The sequence below is a fragment of the Melospiza melodia genome, chromosome 3, assembly GCF_035770615.1.
Source record: "Melospiza melodia melodia isolate bMelMel2 chromosome 3, bMelMel2.pri, whole genome shotgun sequence".
Classification (NCBI taxonomy): Eukaryota; Metazoa; Chordata; class Aves; order Passeriformes; family Passerellidae; genus Melospiza; species Melospiza melodia.
This window is the reverse complement of record NC_086196.1, coordinates 139,515,446-139,540,968: the sequence shown is the minus strand read 5'-3', so window position 1 is coordinate 139,540,968 and position 25,523 is coordinate 139,515,446. Positions and strand designations below refer to the sequence as shown.

Here is a 25,523-nt window from a genome sequence, read left to right as displayed (position 1 = left end):
ACGGCTAATAAACAAGTTCGAGCGGCTTTCCAGGTTTCTTGCTCTTGTCGAGCTTTTTGCAGAGCCTGGACAACGCTGCCCCACGATTTTAGGGCTTTCCATGAGCCCAAGGACATAGTGTCCTCCGCCAGGGCTTTTGTACAATTATCCCACATGTCCGAATGTAGGACGTCCACGGGGCTTTCAATAGCCCCAAGCTTAATCAATCTCGGCAATGCGAGAGTTAAATCTCTAAGTTTCATTCTATACCCCATTGTGCATGCATCTCTGTTACGACTTTCGCTATGGCTTCCATCGTCCACGCGGGTCCGGGAGCGTCCTCCCCACTGCGGTCAGACTTGCTGCCGCAGTCGCCGTCCTCTTTCTAGGAGAATCTCCGTTTGCCGGGCGCAAGCCGCTGTCCCGGGTTCCGGCACCAAAATGTTGCCTTCTGTATCAAGGCAGGCGACCTGGTTCTGAGGAACAGCTCGACAGCCCACTCTCTAGGGCTGTTTGGGCCAATGACACACGCAGACACTAATGTGGTGGATGGTCAAAAGGTGTTTATTACTTCTTCTCCTGGGGTCTTATAGTCTCAGGGGTCTCTACGTCAAAAGGGGGTTTGTCTTTCTTATCTATGGTTAGTAGGGAATGGAAAAGTACTGGGTAAGGAGTGGAAAGTTACTGGCTTCAGTGGGGCAACATTCTTACTGTTAGTGGGGCCACATTCCTATGTTAATTTCTTATCTATGAGTAACAGAGGGTCTTATCTACGGGGAACAGAAAGTCCTGGCTTTCTGTGACATCGCGACAATCTTCTGCAGCGCCTCTTCCCTAGCTACCACAGTCAGCACAGGAGTTCAAGGTCCGAGGCCCGCAACAGACAAGTGTTAACCGTGATGGAGTCAATGGAATTACAGTTGGTGTGGAATTTAGACCGTAATTCAATTATCTGACCCCAAAAGAGCGGTTCCACTTTCATATTCTGCTGCAGTAAAACACCTGATTCCCTGGAATTACCCCACTGCCTCTGAACAGGTGAAGCCACACCCACTGGACAACCAAGGCTGGATAAAAAGGGGCTGGGATGGGCTTCTCCCAGCCTGGGAGCTGCGGGGCCGGGAGGGAGAAGGTAGGAGATGGGGATGGGAATGAGAATGGGGATGGGGATGGGCATGGGGATGAGCTGCGGGGCTGGGAGCCGGGGTCAGCCGGGAGCGGGATCTTGTTGCTCTCCTGCCTCCTGTTCCCTGTGCTTTGCCAGGGCTGGGGAGATGGCAGGGCAGGAGCAGAGGGGGCTGAGGGCAGCGGGCGGGCGCTGTGCGCTCCGAGCGTGGGCTGCAGGAAGCCGCCTTTGCTGGCACCGCTTTGGGCAGCTCGGGGGAGCCGTGTGCGCTGCGGGGGCTGAGCTGAGAGGGCCCCGGGCTCAGAGCGGAGGGAGCGGAGCGGCGGGGGAAGGAGGAGGGATGGATGCGGGGATGCAGGGGCACAGGGAGGGCTGCAGAGGCGCAGAGGCTGTCCCGAGAGCCGGCAGCGGGGCTGGCCGGGCACAGATGGCGAGCGGAGCCCCTTCCCTGCCGCCAGCCCGTGCCCGGCCGGGAAACGCTCCCCGCAGGCGGGGCCGACCCTGCCCGGCCCGGGCACCCCCAGCCCCGCGGCGGGGCCGGATGGCTGCGCTCCCCTGAAGGCAGGAGCCGGGGGGATCATTCCTTTTCCTGCCCCTGCAGGGAGGGTGGGATTCTCCTCTCTTACACTCTAAGCATCACCATCCCGAGCGCTCTGGTCCCCGGGACAGCCCCACAAAGGCAGCAGTGTTCCCAGAGCCCCTTTTCCTGGGGCAGGGCTGCGGAAAACACTCTCGGGAGGCTGTTCAGGGAGTGCCAAGGATGCCTGGGGGCAGGTTACAGGGTGTAGCTGGGCTGGAATTGATGTTGTACAGGACAGCTTCTGGCTCCTGAGACTTAACAGCTCCTCGCAGTGCTCCAGTGGGAGACAGTGTTGGAGAGGACAGGGCTGGGACAAGTGGCTCAAGTGGACAAGCTGCAGCAGTGACCCTGAGCCAGCAGTTCCCTTCCTGAGCAGCTGTCCTGCACTGAGGCTCTGCTGCCCAGGGAGCAGCTGGACATGAGCCCAAAGAAAACAACTGGGGTCTGAAATCCCTCCTGTGCTCTGCAAGCACATGCCCAGCTCTCCTCTGTTGCTGAACTGCCCTTGTTTCAAGCCAGAGGCTTTTCCTGCTTCTGTGGTCCCCAGTGAAGGGTTGGCCTCCAGTGCTCCCTGGAATGAATCTTGTCACAGCACCTCTTCGAGTGTGTGCTCAGAGTCACCCCGGCTTGCTCTGGCACTGCAGGCAGCGAGGGACACTCTCCCGTTCCTCGGGAGGTCGGGAGAGCAGCTAAGGCTTTCGCCTTTCAGACAAGACACTAGCATGACATTGGTAGAAGAAGGAGAGTGGACTCCAGCTGGGGGCAAAGTCCAGATTTATTCTGGAGCTCTAACGAGATTCCTAACCCAGGAAAACCAGCCAGCTGGAAACGGCCAGAATGGGGTCTGCAGGGTGTTATAAAGGGGGGAGGGGGGGGGGGTGAACCAGGCAGGTAGGGGGACCAATAAGGGCCACCCAAGGGAGGGGCCCCAGTGCCTGAACCTATCACTCAACGCCCTTGGTAGAAGTTTCTAGAGGGAGGGGACGGGCCATTGAGTGAAGGACAGGACACCGGGGAGGGGTCAAGGGAAGGGTTCAGCCGCTTTTGGGGAACAGGGGGAGGGGGTAGGGCGATTGACATTAAAAGGATGGGAGGAGGCGGCAGGGGCAGAACCATTCTAACAGGGGGGAACTGTGATAAAACAAAGTACAACTTAATGCAACTAAAATATATAATAACACATTACAACATATCCCCCTTTTTTGTTTAAAACAAACAAAAGGAGAGAGGGGAAAACTAAATCTTTAAAACAAGGAATTGCCATACTCAGAGTCTGTACAAATGTCAGCCAATCAAGGATGGTTTTTGGGGCTGAAGCCCACTGCTTGTCTTTGGCCTCAGCTGTCTTGGAAACGGTCACTCGGTTCGCACTCGGTGGGGAGAGTGCTCTGTCCAGCAGCTGAGTTACCATTCTCCAAAAGATGCTGGAAGCTATTATGACTACTGAAATAATAAAAAGAACTAAAAGCCCAGTTCTCAAAATGGACTTGGCCCATACTGAGAGACTCCATCGGGAAAAGATGTTCCTCAGCCAGTCCGCAGTCTCTTGTTTCAGGTCTTGGACCATGTCTTGCATTTTCCCAATGGTCTTTCGTGTGTCCTTGCACTTTGGCCACAATAACCCCCTGCAACATTATAGGCTGGGGATGGTGTGGCAGGACAGTGCTCAGGTGGAAAGGGACCTGGGGGTGCTGGTTGATAGTTGGCTGAACATGAGCCAGCAATGTGCCCAGGTGGCCAAGAAGGCCAATGGGATCCTGGCCAGTACCAGGAATAGTGTGGCCAGCAGGAGCAGGGAGGTCATTCTTCCCCTGTACTCGGCACTGGTGAGGCCACACCTTGAGAATTATGTCCAATTCTGGGCCTCTCAGTTGAGGACCGACGTTGAGATGCTTGAGCGTGTCCAAAGGAGAGCAGTGAGGCTGGTGAGGGGCTTGGAACACAAGCCATATGAAGAATGACTGAGGCAGCTGTGGTTGTTCAGCCTGGAGAAAAGGAGACTCAGAGGTGACCTTATCACTCTCTTCAACTTACTGAAGGGTGGCTGTGGTGAGCTGGGTGTCGGTCTCTTTCTCCGGGCAACAACTGACAGAACAAGAGGACACAGTCTCAAGCTGCACCAAGGGAGATACAGACTAGAATTAAGGAGGAAGTTTTTCACAGAAAGAGTGGTCAAATACTGGAATCATCTGCCCAGGGAGGTGGTGGAGTAACCATGCCTCGATGTGTTTAATAAAAGACTGGATGTGGCACTTGGTGCCATGATCTAGTTGAGGTGTTAAAACATGGGTTGGACTAGATGATCTTAAAGGTCTCTTCCAACCTAGACATTCTGTGATTCTGTGATTATCAAATTAAGACAGCAGAGACCCTCAAACTCCTCGCACTGATGGTTTTGCAATAGGAGGAGGAAGTCTATTGCAGCCCTATTTTGTAAAGTTGCCTTCCTTGTAATTTCGTCGTCTGATAGGAGGTCTGATATAGCAGCTGAGGTAAGATTTGCCTGTTTCACTACCCAACACTCTAAGTGGACCAATTCACTTAGAGCTTTGGCTGCAGCCACCCAATGCAAAAACACTATGACTGCAATGCCTTTTGCTTTAGACCAATGGATAATTTCAGAATCGCAATCTGGGTCCAAATTTTTAAGGTCTCTTTTAGGATGTGCCAAATCCTGGGTATTGTTTTTGGTTCACTAGTTTACAATTTGCGTTTGATTGGGTATGAACAAGCCATCCAAAGATGCATGGGCCTCCGATTAGATGAGAGGGAGAGCCTGCCCATGCTCAGTCTCCGCAAATTAACAAGATACCTTTGGGGAGAGATAAGGGTTTATAATTTTGGGTTGAGGCCATCATTATGTGGGCTACTCTGACACACCAAGAGCTTGTGGTGTATTCTTCTTTATACTGGCGGACAGCCTGAAATAACTTATCTGAAGGATTGGGTTCAAACATAAACTGAATGCAATGAGGGACTTTGGATGAACCGAGCAACTCAAATTCAAGGGGCTTGCTGTTGAGTAGGGTTAGTGTCCGGATCATGTCCCTCCAACTGACTGTTGGATTGGCCATAGGAAGGGGGGATTGAGGGCTCAGGACATCGGCTGGGAAGGGAGGAAATTCATTAGGTTTAAAAGGGATCCCCACAAGGCAGGTTGACATAGGGTTCTCTGCTGATGCGGTGGTGAGGCAAATGTGGTCTTGCCTGAGGGCTTGCACAAGGGTCTTCCAGACATTTATCCTCGGCTGGAGAACAATCAATTTGTCCGTGGGGGGGATGATGGACTGCAGGATGATCACAAAAATTAATTCTGCCATACAGATTCGAGTCATCAGGCTCAGGTCACTAAAAGAAAACATGTCAAAGGGATAACTTAAAGGGATTCGGTCCTGTTGTAAATCAAAAGGGTTGGGGTTTGCGCTTCCTCCTCAAGCAGGCCTCTTCGACCTGCACCACAACTCCAATGCCCATCTAGTTTTCTGGTAAGGAAGACTTGACCCATTTGGAGGGGACCCACTTCAGTCCTGAGGGGGTGGATATGCAGGCGTACCGTCTCCCCCAGTTGAGCAGGTCGAAGGGCCCCTCTGTCCTCCAAGCCTCCGAGTCTTTTACTAGAACCGGAGGCCTGGTCTTCAGGTGCAACTGTGCGTTCTGCTGAAAGTGCCTTGAAATGGAGTGGGGGGGTTTAAGGTTTTCAAAAGAACAGTTTAAAAAATTCAAGGTGAAAAGTGCTTTGGAAAGCTGGACCTGAGGGGATTCCACCTTCATCGTGTTTTGTTGTTGGAGGACTCCTTTGAGACTCTGGTCAGTCCTCTTGACCATGGCTTGGCCTGTTGGGGAATAGAGGATGCCGGTCTTATGCTCAATTCCCCATTGTTGCAAGAAGCTCCGGAACTCCCTGGACTTGTATGCAGGCCCATTGTCAGATTTAATTACCTTGGGGACACCCAACATGGAGAAAGCCTGCACAAGATGTCTTTTTGTGTCAGCAGCTTTCTCCCCTACAAAGGCTGAGGCATAAACAGCACCAGAGAAAGTGTCCACTGAGACGTGGATGTAATTGACCTTGCCAAAAGAGGGAATGTGGGTGACGTGTGCCTGCCACACCTCACAGCTTTGCAGCCCACAGGGGTTCGTGCCTGAGCTCAGAGATGGTAGCTGGTGGGACTGGCATGAGGGGCATGTGTCCACAATTGCCTTGGCCTGTTTGTGAGTTAGGCCAGGTGCATTTTGATGGAAAAGCTGGTGGCTGATCTTGGCCTACTGGAACACATCGGGAAGCAGGGCCATCTCAACAGGGGTGGCAAGGGAATCACCCCTGCAATTGCCCTTGGCGATGAACCCCGCCAGGTCTGTGTGTGACCTGACATGCATCACATAGAATGGTTGCTCTCGGTGGGAGACTAGTGTTACTAATTTTGAGAGCAACTCAAACAGAGGCATGTTGGAAACCTCCTGCAGTACTGCATTTTCAGCCCTGGATACTACACTGGCGATATATGCCGAATCAGTGACCAAATTAAATGGTTCAGAGAACCTCTCAAAGGCCCTGATGAGAGTGGCCAACTCAGCTACTTTAGGTGATCCTTCCACCTCGACAACATCTGCCTCCCACCGCTGAGTTTGAACATCTTTCCAAGTTATCACTGACTTGTGGGATGCTCCTGACGCGTCTGTAAAAACTGTCAAAGCCTTTATAGGTGTCCTACTTTGGATGCTTTTCAATGATAGAGAAAATTGCACGTCTAAATTGAAAAATTTGTGGACTGGCCGATCAAATGAGATTTGACCGGTGTAGCTATCCAATGCAAACTGTAGGCCTTCATTCCCCTGAAGCAATTGCTCCAACATGGCCTTTGTTAGTTGGCCCAAGGTTAATTGGAGAGGCAAATGGATGTAGTCAAGGTCACAACCTGCTAATTCCCTGATCCACGATCTTGCTTTGCAGATCAGTTCTGCCACCAGCTCTTGTGGCCGTGTCATTCTCTTGGACTTGTAATGGCCCACTCTATAATTAAGAGAGGGTTCCTCTGGCCCTGGTCCTTCTGTTTGAACGTTATGTCCCATTGAAAAATCACCCCATGGAGATGTGACAGTTTCCCTAGCACAACGAATTTAAAGGGCAGGCCCGGCTGATACCAATAGGCCTGCCTGGCAGAGATGGTCTCCTGGACTTTCTCCAGTATGGTCCTTGCCTTTTGGGTAAGTGTCCTGGGAGAACTGAGCTCCTCTCCCACTGTCAATAAATTGAAAAGGGGGACTAGGTCATCGATGGGAATGCCCAGCCAAGGTCTTACCCAGTTCAAAGACCCACACAATTGGTGGACATCCGCCAGAATCTTGATGTTATTTTTCATGGCCAATTTTTGCGGAACAATGGTCCGCTTTCCAATTTCAAGACCTAGGTACTTCCAGGGCAGCATCCATTGAGTTTTTCCTCCTGAAGCTTGAACCCTGCAACAACCAATGCATTGATTATGAGGTCAAGCACATGTTCATCATTCATAGCACACACCGAGATGTTATCCACATAATGTCAGATAATTGCATCCCTTGCGGCTGCACAGACGGGAGACAGCAAGGAGGAGACGTACCACTGACAAATCACTGGACTATTTTTCATCCTTTGTAGAAGAGCTTTCCAGTGGCACCTCTTCTTTGAGGCTTCTTGGTTGATTGTAGGAACCAAGAAGGTTAACCGTGGAGCATTGTCAGGGTGTAGGGAAATTTGGAAGTAACAATCTTTGATGTCAAGAACAGCCAAATTCCAATTTTGGAGGAGCATCATGAGGGATGGCATCCCAGGCTAGAGAGAGCCCATATCCTCAATAATTTGTTAATTTGGCGAAGGTCATGGAGGAGCCGCCATTTGTCTTTGTTTGGCTTTTTTATTACAAAGACAGGAGAGTTCCATTGACTCATGGTCTCCACAATGTTACCTTTTTCTAGCTGCTCCTTCATGAGCTTCTCAAGCGCCTTTAATTTTTGTTTATTGAGAGGCCACTGTTCTACCCATACTGGTGTATCAGTCTTCCAATTCAGTTTCTGGGTAGAGCGCTCTTCAGTGGCTGCTGCTCAAAACACTGGGGGAGGGTTTTAGGAAGATCAATTCTGGCCCCCCACTGAGCCATGAGGTCTCTCCCCCACAGGAGTTCCGCATAATCTAACATGAATGGATGTATTGATGCTAATTGTCTATCTGGCCCCTCAATTAGAATGACACCCTTTGATTATTTTGCCAATTGAATGCCTCCTATACCCTGAATACGACCAGCCACGTTTTGCAACTCCCAGTGTGACGGCCATTCCCGAGAGGGAATGATTGTCATATTTGCTCCTGTGTCTAAAAGTCCATCTAGATATTTTCGCTTCCCACTTCTCTGCATCCCACATGTGACATGTGGTTTTTCTTTTCCCAGTACCTGAGCCCACAACACCATAAAATGGGTGCTTCATTGGAGCAGATGGACTTGTTCCAGGTCCCAGGTCAGCTCAGGCAGTGGTATGGCCTGTGCTATGATTTGGCCCTTTGGCAGAGGCGTGGCGGGGGGGCGGACACAGTACAGTCCGAGGAAGAATTGTCCCAGATCTGATGTCAGAAGACATGAAACCATGTTGATCTTGTGTGGTGTATATTTGGTGTCTCCGATGACAACATACTTACATCGGATCTGGTGCCAAGTACCTTGAATCTCAGGGCACACTGACACAGATTGGAAATTTGAGTTCTGCAAGTGGAGCGGCTCTGTCAGCTGTGACCTGAAAGGTTCAACGTTGGAAAAAATGGTTAAAATGGGTCTGGGAATGTCCGGTTGAGTTGTGGTCGCAGGTAGGCTCTGCTTTCTAGTATGTTTTCCTTTGCTCCCCCCCGAGATGTTAATGAGCCCACCTCATTTATGTTGTGACACGGGGAGGAACTGCGCTCTTCAATTAGTTTTTTTGTTCTGCCTCCACGGGAGTCATCTGTCCCTTTAAAATCTAGAAATTGTTGTTTCAGCGGGCAGATGGGCATCCAGTGTCCCTTGAGTCCACATAAATGGCATGGCTTGTCCGGGTCAAAAGATTTTCTAGGGGGTTTTGGGAAGTGAGAGGGATGTGCAGTTGGTGTTGAGGCCGAAGTGACAGCAGAGTTTGCAGCAAAGACGCACGGGGTGGCCGAATCTTATTATCATGTTCCTCTGGGGTGGTGGTGAATTTTCGAGCTCAGACTTCCAACATGTGAGACAGAGTTGGAGGACGGTCGAAAGGTAGACTCTGGATAGCGGCCTTGCACTTCACGTTTGAATTAGCCAAAGCCACTTCTTTAAGGATGTTCTGCCATGTGTCCTCACTCTGTACCTGCTGCTCAATCACCCTGCAGGGTCTCTCAACAAACATAAGAAAAGATTTGGCTGGTGACAGCATAATTTTTTGTATAATTGCAAGTGGGTGCCTCGGGTCGCAAGGAAAGAAAAGCTTTTTCTGCTGCTTTGGTGCTTTCCCTCAGCGCCTCCCTGGGAATCCTCTGTGCCTGTTTGGCACCATCATCCCATTCTGCCTGCCCACAAAGATGGTCTATAGAAATGGGGTCAGCATTGATGTCTGATGCCATGCAAGGGTTATCCCATATTAATGGGAGAATTTCCCTCACTTCTCTCTTCCATGCTGCTTCTCACATTAAAAATTCAGTGGGGGTGAGCAGACAGGAAAATAACTGTTTTAAATTGGCTGGAGTGACATCAGATGCTGACAGGGCTGCCTTCAGGAGCCCCTGGAAATATTCACTTTCCCAGGAAACTCTTTCTGGGCTGTACACAGTTCTTTAATAGTGTGGTAGGCAAATGGGGTCCATTGGGCCTCAACTCTTCCTTCCCTGTCTGGATTATATGTAACTGGGGCACCTGACAGCATGGGAACAAGCCCTTGGCTCTGATTCCCAGCCTCCTTCCCCCTGAATGCTGAAGCGTGGCAACTGGAAGGGGGGGTGTGGGAACCAGGAGTGGAAGGGGAAGGGGAGTGGCTGGGAAACCAGGTGGGGACACTTGACAGACAGATCACTGATTTGGAGGTGTGGTCAGGAGGCAGGTCTTGGGAGGATATGGGAGGAGCAGAGGGAGGAGGAGGAGGAACATAAGAAGGGGAGGGTTCATGGGAGGACTCTGGGGATACAAAGGGGTTGGCAGACCAGCGAAAGGGATTATGGGAAGAAGAAGGGGAAAAGGGGGGAAAAGCCTTGTGGCTGCCACCATTTTGAGCTCCACAAGAGCCATTTTGAGGAGAGTCGGGGTCAGGGAGATTAAACTGGACAGAGGGTTTTTGGAAAAGGGTTTTACTAACTGGGAAAAGGGAGAAAGGAAAGGATCCTGAGAAGTCGAGCCTGGACTCCTTGGGCAGGGGGAATGGGAGATTTGAGAAGAGCCGGGGAGATGGTGGCAACCCCGCACTGAGGAGGAGCGGGCTGCTCCTCTCAAGATCCTGGTTTGAGGGGGAGCAGGTGAGGGAAGAGGGCTAGGACAGGGAGAGTCAGGAGAACTGGGGAACAGACTGTCAGAGGATGGTTGTTTTCTCACCCCAAATCTGGATTTTAAGACTGTTCTGATTTGGAGACTCCAGAAAGTAATTTTGGGCAAGGAGGAGTCCCCTGACATGCCTAATTGTGTTAATTTACTACCAATTAAATCCCAAAAGTGAATGTCATAAATTTGTTCAGGAGACACCTTGGGGAAGTGAGAAAACAACCACTGGACAAGCTGTTTTAATTGCCTTTTTGAAAAACAACCCTCTCCCCCCCCGCCCCCCCCTTCCCAAAGGACTCCCGCAACTTGGTTTAAAACTCCTTTTTGAGCTACTGACAGCCTGGCCCCCATGGCTGAGATAACAAATTGAGCAGCTCAAATCACCCCACCAGCCCAGAAAAACTACAAAATGAAGAATGAAGCAGAACAGCACTGCTTGCTCCCCACGAGACAGAGAAAAAGCTGCGCAGCAAAGAGAGAGAGGTCATGGCTCCAAACCGAAAGGAGCACAAGGACAGGGTCCCTTAAACAAAGGAGACCTGTACAGATGGCAGGGAGAGTAAGGAGGAAGGGACCTCACCCCACAGAAAGGGAGAAAAGAGGATTCCTTACCTGTCTGGCGAGTGGAAAAGAAAAATCCAGAGGCAATGGTTCCTATTGGGAAACAATTCCTGTGGTGCTTCAGGAGCTACTGTCCCCGTCCCCAAGGAGCGCCACTCACTAAAACGGGGTCTGCTCCCACTGGGGGTAGCTTGCCGGCCACGAAACCTTTGAGGGCACTCCAAGGTACAAAGTCCAGGAAAGCATCCAAGGTCTCATCCGTGGGGTCTGGTTGTCACCTCAGCCCCCACATGGGTGACAAACTGTTGCAGTGCCTCTCCGACTGTGTGCTTGGAGTCACCCCGGCTTGCTCTGGCACTGCAGGCAGCGAGGGACACTCTCCCATTCCTCAGGAGGTCGGGAGAGCGGCTAAGGCTTTCGCCTTTCAGACAAGACACTAGCACGATGTTGGTAGGAGAGTGGACTCCAGCTGGGGGCAAAGTCCAGATTTATTCAGGATCTCCAACTAGATTCTTAACTCAGGGAAACCAGCCAGCTGGAGACAGCCAGAATGGGGTCTGCAGGGTGTTATTAGGGGGGGGTGGGGTGGATAAACCAGGGAGGGGTTTGCCCACCTGCCAATATAGGAGGAATATAGGGATACAGGAGGATGTGAGGATGAGGGAAACAGGCAGGTAGGGGGACCAATAAGGGCCACCCAAGGGAGGGGCACTAGTGCCTGAACCTATCACTCAATGCCCTTGGTAGAAGTTTCTAGAGGGAGGGGATGGGGTGGATAGGAAGTGACACGACAGGACATCGGGGAGGGGTTGAGGGAAGGGTTCAGCCACTTTTGGGGAAAAGGGGGAGGGGGTAGGGAGATTGACATTAAAAGGATGGGAGGAGGCAGCAGGGGCAGAACCATTCTAACGGGGAAACTGGGATAAACGAAAGTACAACTTAATGCAACAAAACATATAACAACACAGTACAACACAATACAATCTGCCATGCTCATGGGTCGCTTACTCCTGACTGTCTGTTTTTCTCCTTTAGGATTTTGGGCCTTTCCTTCCTGGTGCTCTTCCTCCTCAGTTCTCAAGGGGTTCCCATATTCTTCTCCACACCCACCGTGTACCCCAGGCCTGTTCCTGCTGCGGTGCTGTGTCCCCTGAGCTGGGGCCCTCAGCTGCTGGTGTCTGCTGGGAAGCCAAGGGAGTGACGGGAGCCTCTCCTGTGAGTTGGGTGAGTGGAATCTGAGCCCACAGCCCTTGCTCAGATTGCCCAAATCTGCAGGGATTCCCAAGGGAATGCTGCCCCTGAAGGCTCTGGAAGGGTGCAGGAGCCCTTGGCTCTATTGGACCTGAGTCCAAGGCCCTCAGGTCAATTCCTGTTCTGGTAAGAGTGTTGTGGCTTTGGTGGGATGGAAGGTGAATGCTCATAAGGATTTTTTGCAAGGAATAAATCTCTCCAGTATCCAACTGAACTGAGACTTGGGCAATTCTTGGAGTTGTGTGAAAGAGTCATAAATCCCAAAGGTTTAAAGGCAGGTGCCCAGTGAAAGCACAAGGTCTGTTAGGTACAGAATCGTGGAATGATGGAATGGCCTGAGTTGGAAGGGACACACCATGGTCCTAGGAGAGGCAGGATCAAAAGCTTTCCTGAAATCCATAAAGCTCTGATTAACTGGCTGTCCTTGATCAACTCCATGTGTTAATGTGTTGTGAAAGGAAATTTAGGGTGACAAGCAGGATTTTTTTCTCCTGAGTCTGTACTGACTGTCACCCATGACTGCCCTATCCTTCAGGGCTTTTTCAATGAAAAGTGACTCGCAGTAATGGACTTGTACTGGTTTAAAAACAGGTGTCCAGCAAGAAAGTCAGGAACCTTCCTGGAATGGAGAATATGACTCCCTTCTCTCAATATCATTATGACTTTGAAATGATGGGGCTTTTAGGCAAAGATATAGGGAAAGGAATAACAGGTATTTACTAGAGTGTGTATATATACATATGTATTTACCAAGAGAAACAAACAACAACAGCAGTGGCAACAAACAAACAACCAAAACCAGAAACCCAATCCCAGCCTTGTCTCACCCATCACGCACTGCCCCTGCGGTGCAGTTCCAGGCACAGCCAGCAGGGGCGCTGCTGGCTCCCGGCTGGGCAGGGCAGGTGCGATGATTCCTCCGCGGCTGCAGAGGGCGCTGTGGCACAAGCTCGGCCGCCTCTCTGCTGGCAATGGCGGCTCTGGCGAGGCGGCCCTGGTGACAGGGGACAGGGGAGTTGGCTTCCCCTGGACAGTCCACAGGGAGCAGCTGCTCTCAGTGCCACTGAAAACTCAGGGCGGTGTATTGAAGTGTAGCAAAAACCCCTGAAGCAGTAGGGGCGGAGTGGGGGGCCGCTCCTTTGCATGGCTCACCGGTGATGACTGGGCCTGAGGTCGAGCCTAGTGGGGCTAGGGGTGCTCCCAGGTCCCAAGCAGCAGAGGAGCAGAGAAGCAAGATGGCAAGCCCTGGTCACAGTGTTGAAACAAGAAAAAAGGAAGAGGGGAAAGAAAGGAAAAAAACATAGGGCAACTAGATCTCAGGTCAGACCCATGGTATTGCATGGCCCCTATGTTGATCACCCCTGCTGGAAGGAAGAGCAGCCCCTGGTCTCCAACCCCACACAGAAACCTGGGCCACCCTTCATGCATTGTGATACTCCTGAATCAGAGGGGGACAGTAAAAACTCCAGACACAAACCAAATCCAAAACCAAACTGGCTATGGGATAAGAAAAAACCCCCAGACAGGACCCGAGTACCTTCCAGAGCCATTTCCCTGGGGCCCTCTGTAACTTGCCCCTGAGCAGCCTGAAGTCTGCTCCCCTCAAGGCCAGGGTTGAAGGTTTGCTGGCACTTTTCCTCTTGCCACTAGAGATTTTAAGCTCAGTGGCTCTGTGGTGGCTGAAGCCAAGACTAAACCAAATGAGCACTTGGCTGACAAGATCATCTGTGCTAATGAGCAGCAGATCACAGAGGGCACCTCTCTGAGATGGGTCCCAGCATCTCCAGTCTCTCCTGAAGGGCCACCAGGATGTCCCAGGCACAGCTGTGGGCAGGGACAAGGTGGATTTCCCCCTGCACTGGGGTGGGCCCCTGATGGTGCCAGGAAGCTGCTCCTGGGAAGAGGCCGGAGAGCGGCGAGGGAGGGGCTGCGCTGGCAGCTGGAGCAGGAGCACAGCTCAGAGTCCCTGGGGGGCATGGGGGGAGCATGTCTGGGGAGTGTGGGGTGCCCATGGGGGGAGTGTGTGAGCGCTGCCTCCGGGTGCTGGGAGCAGCAGGCTGGGCCAGGCAGCGAGCAGGGCAGCCGTGGGCTGGGCAGAGGGTGCAGGATGCAGGCAGGGCTGTTGGATGGGCAGAGGGGCTGTGCCAGTGCTCCAGGGAGCCAGGAATGGCCCCGGCTGTCTGCACTTGTGGATGGAGGAGTTGTGCTGGGAGGATGTGGGTGATGGTGAAGGCAGCACCTTGTCCAGGGCAGGTTGTGTGGCTCAGTGAGTCTGTGTGTGCCTGTGCTTCTGTCTCTGTGTCCATCTGTGTGTGTGCGTGTTTGTCTGTGTGTGTGTCTGTGTGTGTGTGCACGTTTGTCTGTGTGTGTCTGTGTCTCTGTGTCTCTGTGTCTGTGTATCTCTTTCTGTTTGTGCAGTCTCTGGGATAAAGACTCACCTTCAGGGTTGATCCTGCAAACAGGAAAGCAACAGGCACATCCAGGGTGATGGGAAGGAGACCCTGGCTCTTGTGCCATCCCAGGCCTGGCTCCAGCAGCCTGGTGGGAGCAATCCCCAGGGCTGCAGCTGCTGCACAGCCTCTGCCAGGAGTCTGGGATTTCTGACAACACCTCAGGGAAAGTCTCTTTTCTTCCTCCACAGCCATGGCTTCGCAGGAGGACACACAGGAAGAGGAAGCAAAGACACAGCTCCTGGCAGAGGCATTTGAGAAGGAAGGACTGGATGCTGGATACTGGCTGCCCAAAGCTTCACAGGTGCTGGGAATCAAGTGCAGAGAAGCCCTGCAACATCTGGAATATAAAGATTACCTCAGGCTGGAGTGTGAGGTACGGCATCCCTGGGAGAAAAAGGCACTGCAGAAACTCCTGAAAATAACAGATGACAAAACGCGTGAGGAGATGCAAAAGCATAACTTGGAGAAGGCAAAGCAGAGACAAGATGAGGCCAACCAAGCTCTGAAGGATCTGACAGAAATGCTCAACAGTCACAGCCACAGCCAGGATGCTCTGAGGGAGAAAGCAGAGACTCTGTGGCGAGCCATGGAGATTCCAAAAGAGTTCTGGCCACCACCAGAGAAACCCTTGACAGATATGCTGGAGAGGATCCATAAGCAGCTGGAGCAGCAGGAGCAGTCAGCAGGCAGTGGGAAGAACATCCCTGACATGGAGGTACTGAGGCGGGCGTCAGGGGGACTGGCCCTGCAGGGCATCTACAGAACCAGCAAACCTGAAGATGTGCTGGCAAAGCGAGAGCAGCTCCTCAGAGTTCCTGAGGGATTCCAGCTCACCGGTCCGGAGCAAGGATCGCTGCTTGAAAGGAAGGAGTTCTCCTCCTCTGCAGCAGAATCCACTTTCACCAAGTCCATGGAGCAGCTGGGCTTCAGCGTGAGCGTTTCTGCCAAATGCTCATTCTGGGGGATTAATGTGGGAGTGGGTGTAGATCACAGCAGCTCCTCGCAATCAGAGGACACCCACCAGTCCCGCTCTGAGCAGAGCTACTTTTGCACCACCAAGTACCAGTACATCCCTCTGGCCTCCTGCTACTTCCAAAGGCATCAGCTTTGCCTCTCCAATGCGGCTCTGCGGGAGCTGCAAGACATGGAGCAGCTTTTGAGCTGCAGTCAGAAAGAAGACAACTCCACCTTGGTGAAGATATGTGAGAGTTTCTTCAGCAGGTTTGGGTCCCATATAAACCAGGGTCCCCTCCACTTTGGGGGGATATTCTGGTGGAAGGCATCTACAGAAGGATTCCGAGCTGAGCAGCGGGAAGAGGTGAAGCGACAAACATCTGAAGCACTGAACGTCTTTGTTGGGGCCAGCTGGGGTGGCTTTGGGGCCAGTGTAGGAGGGACCCTGGATGTTTCCAAATCCAGCTCACAGGCTTCTGTCCTGGGGAGAGTCAGAGAGAGTTCTCAGACAGCAATTCAGCTCTACGTGGTCAACACCGGGGGGCCCGCAGACACATCTTCCCTTCCTCAGTGGAAAATGGGGCTCGTGTCTGATAACACAACGTGGTGCGTTATCGACCGTGGCTTTGAGCTGATCCCAGTGTGGGATGTCATCCTGCGCAATCACTGCAAGGATTTTAAGTCTGCAGGCCAGATGAGCAGAGCCCTCAGGGCTGCTTACGAAGCACTGACGAATGAGAGCGTTGGCATGGTTTTTGGAGAGGAACTAGGCAGTGCAGTGCAAGAGGCCAGAGATTTCATGGCAACTGTGAAGGCCTGGGAGTTTACAAGAGTGGATGAAAGGAAGCTGCTCATGCTGATGGAGCTAAAAGATGATCTGAGTTCAAAAACCAAAAACCCCAGTGTGTGGATCAACGTGTGCCTGTCAGACAAAGCCCTGCAGGACTTCCTGGTGAACACTGTACGGAGCTGCCAGAAGTCACCTCCAGAAAACACCACCTCCATCAAGGCAATGTTGAGGAGCCTCCTGAATCCTCATATCTACTCTGTCAAGGACTTCCCTGATGCTTCCTTCATTATGCAATGGGTCTTCCAGACTGAGCACCCACTTCCCAGATCTCCCAAAGTCTCTGAGCTTCAAGAGCTCATCAAAACACTGCAGCAAATGCAGGAGCACATCCATGCTGTCACCTACGCACCAGGAAGCTCTGCTTCTGATGTTCATGAAGCAAAGATAGAAGCCACCCTGACCAGCAGCCTGGCAATTTATTCCTTACTCCAGTCTCTCCAGGAACAGGCTCAGAAGGACATGGAGCTGTTGGTGCTCTTGATTGTGACCAGCACAGGATACCAGGTGGAAAGCAGCACTTTCCAGCACCTTCTTGGACACCCAGAAATTCAGTACATGGCCAAGGAAATTCAAACGGCACATGCGGATTACATGAACCTGAAGGAGCAAGATGCTGAGAGAGCTGAGGCCTTTCTCCTGCTGACCGGTCTGACTGTGACCCCCAAAAGTCAAAAGCTGTCCCCTGAGCAGAAGAGGGAGCGTTTGGTTTTTATGGAAGATCACATAAAAGGCTCGTGGTCCATATGGATAAAGAATCTCCTCCAAAAGCACAGTGGAGATGAAGACTGGGAGAGGCTGGAGCACGACTTGGACTTTTTGATCAGTGGGGGCTTGGATGAAAAATGGGATGAACAGAGGATGCAGAACATACTCAGTGATCTGGAAGACACTTTTCCAACACCTGAAGCCCCCAGTCAGTCCCAGTCCAAGTCAGAAAGCAGCAAAGCCAAAGAAAATGAAGCCATTTCAAACCCAGAGTTCCTCCAGCTGCTCAAGCGCCTTGGACTGGAAAATCAATATCCAAGGAAAATGGGGATGGGAGATTTCCGCACCATCTGCAAGACATCTCTGCAGGACAGCCAGCCCAGTCAGGACAAGGAACTGCCACTATACTTCTTGCAAAAGCTGTTAACTGTGGATTACCAGGTGAGGTACCTGACTTGCTGGGAAAGGAGCAACCCAGGCCTTGCATCCATGCCAGAAACCAGAGAGCAAGAGCACCAGCAATCAGAATCCTTTGAAAACTTTTTTGATAAGCTGATGAAAGCAGCCCCTGAACGTGCAAACAGGGATGGCCATGTGCACCCCATGGACCTGCAGATGGCCATTTTCCATTGTGCTGATGACTTCCTGAGACAGACCCTGGCAACCAAGCTGGCGTTCTGCCAACTGGCGCTGCCTCTGCTGGTGCCCAACCCAAGCACTTCACACATCGAGTTCCCGCTCTATGCACTCAGCCAAATCCAAAGGACCTGGAAAGAGGTGGAGAAGGCGGGAAAGCAGGCCGAAACAAAGAGTTTCAGCAACAAACTCATCTTTCAGGCACACACACCCATTGTGTCCTTCATCCGCATTGGCAGCTCGGCCTTCTCTTCCAAGTCCCAGCTCCTCAACGCTGTGCTCAGCAAACGCAAACACGACACTTTCTTCCACCGCCACTGCAGAGGCAGCACCAGAGAGCGTTTGCTGATGGAAGGGCTGGTGGAGATCGCCTGGTACTACCCTGGTGGAAGCCCTGAAGACACTTTTGAGCGCTGCGTGGCTTTCTGTAACCTGCATGGAGATGCCCGGGATCACGGAGCACAGCTGCAGTTCCTGCAGGAGATATCTTCTGTCAACGTGGCTCTTGTGTCTGACTGGGAGCACATGGACAACAGGGGGAGAAAGCTTCTGCATGACCTGTGGCAGTCGCAAAGGCCTTTGGTTTGTCTTCTCACAGAAAATGACAATGCTGCAGCTGGACAAGCCAGCAAAAACATAACAATAGGGATCAAGAACAGAAATGAAGCAGAACTGATGGAGGAGCTGACCAAGACAATTGGGAATCTCCTGGAAGGGTCTAATCCATGTTTCAGCCTGGAGTCCTGCATGGACAAAGCTCGCCAGAACGGATTCGTAGTGGATGCAGATCGAGCTGCATGTGTGACAGCCAAAGCAAAGGCAAAGGAGCTGGTGGAGCTTCTGAAGAAAGAGAAGCTGTCTGAGATCAAATCCAAGCTGCTGCCACTTCAAGGAAAACTGTGGCACCAGTGGTGCCAAAAGGACAAAGAACTCACTCGCTTGCAGGAGAAGAGGAACAAGAGCATTGAGCATCATCGCAGCCAAATTGAATATGAGAAGAAAGCAATAAGAAAAAAGCAACTTGAGCAAGCTTTCCCTCTCAACACACTGATGAAATCATTCCTTGGCTTTCTCCAGGTCCAGCCAGCAAACACCAAGAAATACTTCCTGCACTGGATGAAGGTCTTTATGCATGACCTGTCTTGTGGTCGCCTTGAACAACTGAGGAAGGACTATCACAAATTATGGTCTGAAATCCGTTCAAGAAAGAAAAGCAAGGAAAAGCCCAGGGGCAACGATGAGTTGCTGAGTCATTTGGATGCCCTCTCTGATGAAATCAATGATTCATCCATCGGCCTGGAGAACCTATTGAGAGAGTTAGGGCAGATTTATGAAGCTCTGGAAATAATGAACTACAAGAAAGACAATTTTGTCAAACTGCCAGAAATTGCAGCAGACCTTATGGTTTCAGGGTACCCCATGGAGCTGATGGATGGGGACGCTTCTTACCTGCCCTTGCGCTGGCTGGGAGCAATCTTTGACAGCTTAATTGAGAGGCTGGGGGACAAACGAGTGTTTGTGCTCTCCGTGCTCGGCATCCAGAGCACAGGCAAGTCCACCTTGCTGAATGCCATGTTTGGTCTGCAATTCAAAGTCAGTGCAGGGAGATGCACCCGCGGAGCCTTCATGCAGCTCATCCCAGTGGGCGAGGAGCTGCAGCAAGACTTGGGCTTTGATTTTGTGCTGATGGTTGACACAGAGGGACTTCGTGCCATCGAGGTGTCCAGTAAACACTCTCTGAACCATGACAATGAGCTGGCCACCTTTGTCATTGGTGTTGGCAACTTGACTGTGATCAATATCTTTGGAGAAAATCCATCAGAAATGCAAGATGTTCTCCAGATCGCTGTGCAGGCTTTCCTGAGGATGAAGAAAGTCAATCTTTCCCCAAGCTGCCTCTTTGTCCACCAAAATGTGGGGGAAGCAACTGCCAAGGAGCAGAACATGGAAGGACGAAGGCGTTTGCAGGAAAAGCTGGATGAAATGACTGTGGTAGCTGCTCAGCAGGAATGCTGTGATGTCTCCTCTTTCAGTGATGTCATTGGATTTGATGTGAACACCCACATTCACTACTTTGCTCACCTGTGGGAAGGAAACCCCCCAATGGCACCACCAAATCCCAAATACAGCCAGAATGTCCAGCAACTCAAGAGAAAAATCCTCCAGGCTGCCAAGAAGCAGTCACAACACAGCATTCTGAGGTTCTCGAGCCTGAAAGATCGTGTTGGTGACCTCTGGAATGCTTTGCTGAATGAAAACTTTGTGTTCAGCTTCAAGAATTCCCTGGAGATTGCTGTGTACAGGAGACTGGAAAGTGCCTTTAGTCAGTGGACCTGGAGGCTGAGGAGTCACATCTTAGATGTACAGATGAGACTGGTCAACAAAATTCGGAATGGGGACATGCAGAATGTCACCAGACAGCACCTTGAAGGGCAGGTGCAAGAGACAAGTGATGCCATTGAGAAAGAAGTGGAAAAGTATTTCAGGGAGGACAAAGACTGTGAGACACTGGTCCAGTGGAAATTAAGCACAGCGCTTAAGCTGAACGAACTGAAAGAGACTCTTCTTCATGAAACAAAAAAGAAATGTGAGAATCTTATTGAGCTCCAGAAGGAGCAGAAGAAACTGGATGGAAGGAAGCTGGACTATGAAGATGAGCTCCTGAAAAAGAGTAAGGACCTGGCTGTGAGTCTGAAAGGGAAGAGCCTCAGTGAGAGAGAACTGAAGGACAACTTTACTCTCCTCTGGAACCAATGGATTGCCGAAGTCTCCCGTGCTGCTCGTCCTCCAGAACGGGTGGATATTGATGCAGAAATCGAAGATGTCCTTCTAGAGCACTTTAAGGAGCCGGGTTTCCATGCACGGATCAGGTCATTTGCCAGAGGCAGAGGGTTTTCTTTTGATCCAAAAAAACACATCATGAAGAAAAGGTCTTTTGACATTAGGTCACTTTTGTGGAGCATTTCCAATGCTGATTTGATCAAGTTTGAGCAAATGACAGACAACATCATAGCGCGTGTGGTGGCAAACATTGCTAAGAAGGAAGAGGAGAAACGCGATTATAGTCGAAATTTTATTCATGAAATACTCAATGAAGTACAGAAAGGTGTCAACTCTGTCCCCAGTGATGCAAAATATACTTTTAACAAAGAGTACAGCATGGATTTGTGTCTGTATCTGTGCACAGTGGCAGCAGAAAGGTTTAAAGCCATGCACGAAGCATTCCAAAAGGCAAATGACCCAGTTGTGTACCTGAGCAGCAAGAGAGAAGATTTCTTCCAGTGTTTCCAGATTTCCTGCCAAGGAGCCACTTCTGTCACAACTTTTGCTGCTTTCCTTTGTGACAAGATTGAGCCAGCTCTTCGCCAGGCAGTCTATGAGAGGACAGCTAAAGACATTGCTGAGGACATGCAGAAATCCCCAGATTTCCAGGGCAGTAGAGCCAATCTGGAAGTTTGCATCCTGAGATACCTGGCAGAACAAGAGAATTTTGAGTATTTCAAGGAGTACCTTATGTCTCCAAAACAGTTTTTTGAGACTTACATTGAGACACGAGTTAAGAGTCACTGTTTAGATGGGAGTAGGAGGCTGAGGGTGTTTTTAGATTCCTCCCTTGATATTCTCTATAGAAACATCCTTTCAGCTGTTTCTTTATCAACCCAAATTGTCAAGGACAGAAAAGACAGAGAAGACAAAGTCTCTCTCTGGTTGGATGAATTTTGCAGGGAAATGACAGAGGTGATCAACTTGCCCAGAAGTGACCTGAAGGGCATTGAGCACCTGGAGGTCACAGACATTGAGTTCCTGAGCAGGGCCATGACAGAAGCTCTGGATGACCTGAGGGAAAGGCTCAGGAAAGAATTGGCTGGTGCTGACCTGAGCTCGTTTCCAAGGCAGCCTCACACCATCCTTGTAGAGCACTTTGCAGGGTGCTGGGCACAGTGTCCCTTTTGTGGGGCTGTCTGCACAAACACAATGCAGAATCATGATGGAGACCATCAGGTGGTCTTCCATCGCCCACCTTGAAGGGTTGGAGCTGGCGTGGGACAGGCCAGCTGGTCATTGATATTTGTTCCAGCCTTGTTTCAAGTGACTGCTTTTTCATACTTGATGACAGTGATCGGTTTCCCTACAAGAGATACCGGGATGCAGGACCTCCTTATTCCACTTGGAAAATTCTTCCTGATTCATCCATGCAGGCGTACTGGAAATGGTTTGTGTCTCATTTCAGGACACAGCTGGAAGCTTTGTACAATCAGAAATTTCAGGGTAGAGGAGAAATCCCTGAGGCGTGGCAGAGAGTTACCAAGCAGGAAGCACTGTCTGAGCTGGAGAAGCGTTAGGCCATGTCCATGGGAAGGAAGAACCACAACAGCTTTGCAGTTTAGGAAAACTTTGTACCAGTCTCTCCACAAAATGCAGTTACAATAATGATGCTCTCAGGTCCAGGAAATAGAATGGTATCCAATTGGTGCCAAATTAGTTGAAATAAGCTGCATTACTGCATCCATTACTCAGCAACTCCATTGCTTCATGGAAAAGTCAGAATCCTCTTGTCTGTTTGCCATAAACATTCCTCTCAGCTTTGTCCTAGAGCCAAACCAAACCCTCTCCTTGGGGCAATCAGCCTCAGGGCCAAGCCTGAGCCCAAGGGCCAGGGTTGGGGCAAAGGGCAGCACTCAAAGCAACCCTTGGATGTGCTGGTATGAGACAAGAAGGGACAGTGCCCCAAAGGCAGTTTTTGTGCAGCAAGAAGCTGTCCTACTCGGAAAAAGCTCTGCAGGACCTGATGCAAGCTCCACGCTGGCTGCAAGCTGGGCTGCTTGGCTTTTGGATGTCATCCTTCCCTCCCTCATTGCAGCCTCCTGGATCAACTGAGGCTGTTCTCCCAGCAGGAGCTGTTGTGCCTGCAGGCTCAGGAGAGCAGTGACACGACTGCCCCAGGCTCAGGCAGTGCTTTCACTCCGTGTCTCAGGGGTGCTGTGTCTCCATCCAGGGCAGCCGCTCCTGCTCAGGTGCCTGGGGCTGCTGCCCTTCCCTCCAGCCCTCAGCCCCAGCAGGAGCTGCTGCAGCCCTTGTCCCTCTGCTGAACAAAAGCCTTTGAAATGCCCCGTGTGGAGAATCCTGTCTGCCAGCACCTTCTGCAGCAGCCCTCGGGGCAGTGCTGGTGCTGCCCAGGCAGGCTGGTGGCACCAGAGCCGTGCTCTGGAGAAGGTGGCACCAGCTGGCTCTGCCCCAGGGAGCTGTGGGGGCTTTTGCTGTGCATGTGCTGAAACCCCGCTGGCAATGGGAGGGCCAAGCCCTTCCTGGAGAGCTGCTGAAGGGCTGCTTCAGCCTCATCCCCTGCAGGCTCTGTGTGAAAAATGCATAATATACGCTTGGCTCTTCACAAATATTAAAATGAACACTATATGTGTTATGTTGGAAAGTTATGTTGTATTAATATCTTTTAAGTAGCGTGATAAGTATAAGTTTTAGGCTATGACATAATATAAAATAGAAACTATGTGATGGAAGATACTTTTCTAACTAGCTCAAGGAATGGATAAGAGAATCAAGAAATTCTTCGCATAGAGATAACAGTAACAAGACACCAAAAATGTGGAGAGAAGAATTGTTGCCTCCTTATCAGGAAGAACCAGACTTTGAGGGACCAAGATGATTGATTTAGAAGATGGGAGGGTGGGGAGTTGACAATAACCAGAAAAGACCCTTTGTTTGAAAATAATTTTTGCATCATGTATGAGATATATGAATATGCAATAGGCTATTGCTTTTAAGGATTAATCCTTTGTTAGCAAGGTGTGCTTTTGCTTGGCAGAAGGAGTAAAATGCACCCAGAAGTCTGTAATTCTTTGCTTTATATTGTCTTCTATTGTCCTACTCTGATTGCCCAAATGCTTATTGCTCTAATTTTTTATTATAATTTTCATAGTAATTTTATTACTATTAAACTTTGAAAATTTTAAAACAAGTGATTGCCGTTTTTCACACTGTGCTAATAAAGGAGTTGATTTGGACTGGTCTATTTCTCCTTTGTGTTCAGGAGATCCACAGCTGGGGGTGACTCCAGCTCTGTGTGCTGCAGACAGGCAGGGGACAGGGGGTGGCACTGGGGAAGGGGGTGGGACAGCAGAGGCTCTGCTCCATTCAGGGTCTGCTCCAGGTGCAGCTTCACTGTCTGCAGGGACAGTGAGAGGGTAGGAAGCCCCAAACCACAATGTCCAGGGAAACCAATGTCAGTGGCAGGTGCCAAGGGAGGCAGGGCTGGGAACCAAGCCTGGACTGTCACACACAGGGAGGGCTGAGAAGGTTGATCCCAGCGAGGTTCTGTGCTCTGGAGCTGCTCAGCTGGGAACCTGCAGGACCAACGGGGAATGGGCCCAAACCTTGCCAAGCCCAGCCCTGGCCAAGCAGACCCAGAGCCGGTGACAGGAGCCAGAGCTGGGCCATGTGAGCGTGTGCTGCACGGGTGAGTGCCAGGGACTGGGGACACCTGGCCTTGCTGTGTTGCTGCCATGGTCTGTAAGAAATAACGATGTAGTCATTGCCCTGCACTGTCATATTGGCTTTTCCAAATTATTTTGGTATAGTACAGTTTGTAATCACTTTTTAACCGCTTTTTGTACAGTCTAATTTGTCAGCCTTTTTACCATAATCCCGGTGTAGATTATATATCTTTGTGTGATAAATATAGTTTAGGCTCCTGCAAACAACTAAAATAGAGATTATTTGCTGTTTATTATCACATTAAGTGTTGCAGAAGTGTCACAGTGGTCACAAGGGTTGCAGGATGAAGAGAGAGGCGAGAATGTTGACCTAATGTTCAGAAGGCTTGATTTATTATTTTATGATATATATTACATTATGACTATACTAAAAAGAATAGAGGGAAAAGTTCTCAGAAGGCTAGCTAAGCTAAGAATAGAAAAGGAATCAAGAACAAAGGTCTGTGTCCCAGCAGAGAGTGAGACCCAGCTCTACTGTGAGTGGCCAGTAAATCAAAACATCCACCAGAGATCAATCACGGATCCACCTGTTGCATTCCACACCAACATATAACCATTGTTTACATTTTGTTGCTGAGGCCACAGCTTCTGAGAAGGGGGGAAAATCCCAAAGAAAGGATTTTTATGAAAAGATGTCGGTGACACTGAAGTAGCTACTGGTTTTTATTTTTTTTGTGTAACTAACTGACAGTGGTGAGAATAACTCAGATAACAGTGTGAAACAGATAATATTGATTTCATGTACTTGTGGAGTATCTTATCCATATGATAAGATACCACTGAAAAGAACCAGGCTATCAAGAACTGTCAAACCATGGAACAGGGTGTCTGGTGAGGAAATAAAATAAAAATTTCATCTGCTGATACTGGCACATACTTTAAGAAGACGTGTCAAGTGCTGTACCAAGCAAAAGAATTCCTGGAACATGTAAACTCAAAGGAATGTTTGAATATGTATAATCTTCATGGAGATGCATTTGAGCAATATAATGAAAAAGTATATATGAAAATTGTTTTCAGTTAACTGGTGTGCTTTTGGGATCCTATTACAGCGACCTGATGAGGTCTTCATGGTGAGAGAGAAGGACGAGAATCTTAGTTCATGATCAGAAGGCTAGATTTATTGATATATGATATATAATACATTATTACTATACTAAAAAGAATAAGGAGAGAAGTTGCAGAGGCTGCTAAGCTAAGAATAGAATATTAAAGAATGAATAACAAAGTTCTGTATCCAGGGAGTCTGTCCCCGAGCTTGGTTCTGTGATTGGCCCTCAATTGTAAACACGGAACATGATCCAATCACAGGAGCACCTGCTACATTTCACAGCAGCCAATAACAATTGTTTACATTCTTCCTCTGGGGCCTTTGCTTCCCAGAAGATGCACAAATCCCAAAGAAAGGATTTCTGTGAAAA

The 25,523-nt window shown here is 50.2% G+C and overlaps 1 pseudogene; it reads left to right on the top strand.

The window, feature by feature from the left end:
* Nucleotides 1-802: 802 nt before the first annotated feature.
* Nucleotides 803-23,470, top strand: LOC134416527 (interferon-induced very large GTPase 1-like; annotated as a pseudogene).
* The last annotated feature ends 2,053 nt before the right edge of the window (nt 23,471-25,523 follow it).